Genomic DNA, 6000 nt, shown 5'->3' with positions numbered 1-6000 from the left:
AACGTTCTGCGGGCGCTGACTGACAGGCCGGCACAGCCTGCGGCGAGCGGAGGGCGCCCTCTGCCGCCGCCCCGCGAGCACACCGACCCGACCCGGTCCTTCCCGCCCTGCCCGCCGCCGGGGTCGCCTCACGGGAGTCCTGCCCCGTCCTCCGGGCCGGGACCGTCCCTCAGGGGCACCGGGCAAGCCGAGGGAAGACGATTACAGTTAAAAATGGAAAATTTAATAATTGTGTGTGCGCGAGCGTGTGGGAAATCGTCTTTCAAAGCTGATTTGGCATCCTGCGATATATATTCCCCCCCCTGCCCCGGCGCCTCACCTGCTGTTTGTACAATTTTTGACAGGATTTTGTCAAATTTCTTTTATTTACAGCCTGAGCGATCTCAGGGAAAAGCGCTGTGTTGCCAAATAAAATCAAAAGTTGAGCTAAACTCGGGTGATGAGCGCGACATGAATTCTTTCATTTATTTTAAAAGTACGGGCCCGTTTTATCACCATTTTGTGGTGGTTTATAGCTCCATTAAACGGCTCTGAATATCAGATCGCAAATACGGAAAATGTAAATCCGGCTTGTCTAATCCAGAGTTTAAAATATTCTTGTGATGTCACAAAATGATGGCTTATAAAATATTTTCATTTAATTAGGAAGCACTAAGAGGATTTCTGCAAGAAAAAAAAAGAAGGCAAGGAAGCTCAGTCTGAATTATTTATGTGCTGTGAACTATCATGATTACCGCTGAAGCTTTTCAAGTACAAAAATGCAGGCTTTGCTAGCTTTTTCATTTTTCAGCCCTAATTCTTTAATTATTCAGGCATGCAAATTCCTGTGAATGGGGATTAATTATGCAGGTAATCAAGGTTTTATTCTAAGTTTACTTTTAAAAAGCAAAGATTAGCTGATACCATGTACAATGTTGCTGACGCTGTGATCATGCACTGGAATACTCTTTTATGGTATGGTAAAGGTTTGGGGATTTCGTGGGAGTAAAAAGGGGTGCGGGTGGATTCGTGCCTTGCGTAAGCGGAGGAACGCAGTCCATGGCGGCACCCCTGGCTGGCACAGCTCGCTGTCCTGCAAGAGAGAAGGATGTCTTCTGGCGGGATCGAGTGCTCGTTGTCCCCTTCCTTTTGCAGTGCCGCATACAAAAAGACGTACCGCAGCGTGTGCCCTGAAGAAGTGGGGAGGTCAGAGGCTGTTTGGGATTGGGAAGAGTGAGATCAGAGGGAGAAGCAGGAGGAAGACCCTTAAATTCCGCCGTTGTGTAACGCTGAGCTGGCCTCCGTTGGGGGTCTGTCTCCTCCAAGAAGGTGCAGCATTCATTACACAGTGTCGTGGCACTTTATTTAGCTGCCCCGTTCCCACTTACTTTGTTAGTGCTCAGACGCTGAAATGGCGTTGAATATCTCGGTTTGGGTGCCAAAGCACACAAATCTAGCGGTGGCAGACTGTAACGTGGAGAAGCTCAACTTCTGTACATAAATGCTGCACTGTATCATTTAATAAATGATGCTGTCAGAAGTACCACAAAATAGCACCAACAGTGACCACTGTTTACATCTCAAAAAATTTTTGCAGCTGTAATCACACTTAGATACTTCAATTAGCAATCCCTTATTTAAAGCTGACAGTTACACTCGTATAGTTTCCAGATACACAAGTGTCATTAGTATGACTTATTCCAGTAGAACTGTAATTTGTTATGAAAGACCTTCTCCCGACCCTTCAGACTACTATATTTTAACTGAGCTTAAGGCCCTGAAAACAGGGAGGCTGAGGGCAGGGAGCGGTGGAGCCCTGCCAGGCTGTGGCCATCCTGCCCCAGGCCATCCACGCCGCCATCTTGTGTGCAGCGGCAGGGAAGTGGCCGGCGCCTGTTTCAAGGGTCGCTTACAAGCTGTCGGTCACTTCAGTGCTTCTGGCTTGTAAGATGTGGTGAGTTAGAAAGTCAAGATTTGTGGACTGGCCTGTTTTGGATGCTGCTTAATCACAAGTCCCTTTGATCGATTAAAGAAATAAAGCCATACCCTACAAAACGCCTTTCTGGAGTTGGAGAGAGAGAGTTGTATGCCTCTGTCAAAAGACCTGGATCTGAAGAGTTAAGGAGTAATGTTGCTTTATTCGTGGTCCAAGGGGAAGAAAATTAGGTTTATTTTAAATGCCAGAGGATTATTTTAAAATGTTAGGACAAGAGTTAGAGGTCTGTGGAATGGGCAGCCTGCGTCTGTTGGAGGCCTCGTGATTCTTTCATCTTCCCACCCCCCCCGGAATTCCCATTCCACTCCGATTGTTCGAGGCACCCTCTGGGCAGCAGGGAGGGGTCCATGCCATTAAAAGAGCTATTTTATTCCAGACTGACAAAAATGCACTACAGCATCTGTCTCATGCACGCTCGGCAACTAACAAAACATTTTAGCTTCTCCCTACCAAAGTAGCTTCCTCAAGCCTCCCTCAGCAGCCGCTCCTTACAGCAGGAAAAGGAAAACCCAAACCCTAACCACCTTTCCCCCACCAACTAATCTGCTGGCAGATATCCAAAAGGAGAAATGGACCTCTTACTCATTGAAGTTTAGTTTTTTAACTCACTGACGAGAGGGGTGATTAAGCAGCATTCACAGTGTGGCAGTCCTGACAATGTTAGAAGGAAAAGACAGCATGGGGGATACCATAGTACAGCAGGGAAAAAGTCTGCACATTTCATAACCGGTCACATTCAGTTAGATGAACATCATAATGCAATTAATTATATAGAAAATTATATAGCAATACATTTATAGTAAATATAAATTTACTATTTACAAATAGTAAATAGCCTTCTCAAAGAATAGAAATAGTAATGCTAATCCTAATCAGCACTGGCATTAGTATTAGCATAGTGTTTTTCAGCCAGCTTGAAGGAAGACATCCTGTTATGAACACAACATACAAGTCCAAGCTCATTCTTTGTTCTGAAGATAACCTCTGCAATTTAAGAAAAACTGGTTAGAAAAGGAACATGATTAAAAGAAAACGTGACTAGAGAATCTGCACGCTTGCATCTTCCAGTGGCATTTACTTGAGATAGGAAAGGAGGGGAGAGAAAAAGAGAGAAATTAAGCTCACAAAAAAATCTGATTCACCCCCTTATTTTGTCAAAACATGATGAAATGTGAAGAAAGAAAAAAAAGCCCATCATAAAAATGCAGACAAAGGAGCTAGAGACATGTGCACGCCTGCAGGGCTATGATCTTATTGGCATCACGGAGACGTGGTGGGATGGCTCCTGTGACCAGAGTGTTGGAATGGAAAGGACACAGGATCTTTAGGAAGGACAGGCAGGGCAGACGAGGAGGGGGTGTCAGCCTCTGTGTCCATGACCAGCTGGAGTGCATGGAGCTCTGCCTGGGGATGGATGAGGAGCTGACTGAGAGCTTATGGGTCAGGATTCAAGGGAGGGCAGGGGCAGGTGACATTATAGTGGGGGTCTGCTACAGGCCACTCCACAAGGAAGACTGAGCGGATCAGGCTCTCCATAGACAGAAAGGAGCAGCCTCACATTCACAAGCCCTGGCCCTCACGGGGGACTTCAACCACCCGGATATGTGTGAGGGACAACACAGTAGGGCATAAGCAATCCAGGAGGTTCCTGGAATGCGTTGATGAGAACTTCCTTCTCCAAGTGATAGAGGAGCCAACAAGGAGGGGTGCTATGCTGGACCTTGTTCTCACCAACAAGGAGGGGCTGGTGGGAGATGTGAAGCTCAAGGGCAGCCTTGGCTGCAGTGACCATGAAAGTTCAAGATCCTTAGGGCAGTGAGGAGGGTGCACAGCAAGCTTGCTACCCTGGACTTCAGGAGAGCAGACTTTGTCCTCTTCAGGGATCTGCTTGGTGGAGTACCATGGGATAAAGCCCTGGAGGCAAAAGGGGCCCAAGAAAGCTGGTTAATATTCAAGGATCACCTCCTCCAAGTTCGGGAGCGATGCATCCCAAAAAAGAGGAAGTCAGGCAAAAATACCAGAAGGCCTGCATGGATGAACAAGGAGCTCCTGGACAAACACAAACACAAAAAGGAAGCCTACAGAGGGTGGAAGCAAGGACAGGTAGCCTGGGAGGAATACAGAGAAATTGTCTGAGGAGCCAGGGATCAAGTTAAGAAACCTAAAGCCCTGATGGAATTACATCTGGCCAGGGATGTCAAGGGCAACAAGAAAAGCTTCTGTAGGTATGTCGGTGTTAAAAGGAAGACTAGGAAAAATGTGGGCCCTCTCCAGAAGGAAACGGGAGACCTGGTTACCCAGGATATGGAGAAGGCTGAGGTACTCAACGACTTTTTGCCTCAGCCTTCACCGGCAAGTGCTCCAACTACACTGCCCAAGTCACAGAAGTCAAAGGCATGATTCTATGAAAACCGTCGGCACTTAGTAATGGAATTATGACATTCTGTTTACTTCACTATAACAGTAAGGTATCATATATTGTCCTGCTTTTAGGACAGTTTACAGATAGTTTACAGAATGCCCACATTCCGGACTTGCAAGCGATAGGGTTGCACACTGTGCTGTAGTTACATCAACGTAGCCATCACGGTGCAAATCCCTTTGTAGATACTGCAGTATTGGTGTGACTTCTGAAGAAACTTCCTGCCTAGGGACAAAAGGGGGTGGGGGGGGATGAGACATCTCCTCTTCTCCCTTATGTTGCATTCAGTTTCTCAAAGCATTGTTTCTCCTGCCCCAGGGGTGGAAGCCACTTCCAGCTTTGGGTGGCTGGAAGAAGAAAGGCCAAGGAGCTCATCTTCAATTGTATGGAGTGAACAGCAACAGATGGAGAAGTACGAGACAAATGAATTGTTCCTTCCCTTTCTGGATCTCTCTCTGGATTTAATTATCCAGTGATTTTGTAGCTGTCAACTGATGGATGTGCAGTCTACCAGTGCCTGCTGGCTAATCCACTTTTGGGCTGTATTAGATTGGTTGAAAAATGATTGAATTAGAATAATATTCCGCTGTAACATAAAACAATTGTGGGAGAATGAGGAAGTCTATGGACAAAGTATTATTGGTATCAACAGAAGAAACTGAGTTTCAATTTCTAAGGGGTAAACCTGAGTGTCAGTTACATTAGTGCAGCACCACAGAAAGAGTTGGGCTTGTTCTTATGAGATTGAGAATTACATAAAGGAAAAAATGAGAGACAGAAAAAATTAGCAAAAATATAATAGGATATATGGTCTTGTGGTTTGGTAGGAATCCAAATAGAGGATATTAAATTTGGTTTGTGTGGTCAGTAGCATCTTGTAAACCCAGATGCAGAACATAGAGAGTGGTAAAACAATAACAACTGGAGGAAGAGAAATGGAAAGTTGTAGACCTATCAAAAGAAATACAAGTGAGCTCCTTTAAATGAGTATTTGAGGTTTACATAGCTGGAGATTTGTCTTATGCCATGAGAATTCTGTGTGTGTGTGAAGTTTTTATTCAATGAATCATGCCCAAATGAAAAAACAAAAAAGGCAAAAGGCAAAAAAAAAAAAAAAAAGCAACAACACCAAAACCCAGAATGGTGGATAAACTAGAGTGTGTTTTGACACTGTGTATCCATTCTCATGCTCTTACCTCTGAGTAATGGTTTACTCTTAAAGCAGTGATTTGGAGTTGAGCCCTGAGTAAAACAGGGGATTCTGCGTATACTCTAAGGTCCAAGGAAACTTGTTTAGTATATATGGGTTTTTTTAATATTTTGTGCTTAATGCAACAAAGACAGTTGGTCTTTTGGCAGAAGTGTGAAAATAGTTTCCGCATCAACGGTATGCCTTTATCATCCTGAATTGTTTCCTCTTAGATATATCTACATACCAGTATTACTGTTTTCTTGGTTGAATTGAGCGTGACTCAATCTACTCTTCCATTTTCTCTAAGTAACTGGAAAAAAGAAAGTATTTTTTCATACAGACTGTTTGCATACTGAGAAATAGGATAGGGTAGAATAGAATAGAATAGAATAGAATAGAATATTTCAGTCA

Source organism: Accipiter gentilis, chromosome 18 (assembly GCF_929443795.1).
Source record: "Accipiter gentilis chromosome 18, bAccGen1.1, whole genome shotgun sequence".
Taxonomy (NCBI): Eukaryota; Metazoa; Chordata; class Aves; order Accipitriformes; family Accipitridae; genus Astur; species Astur gentilis.
This window is presented reverse-complemented; position numbering follows the sequence as displayed.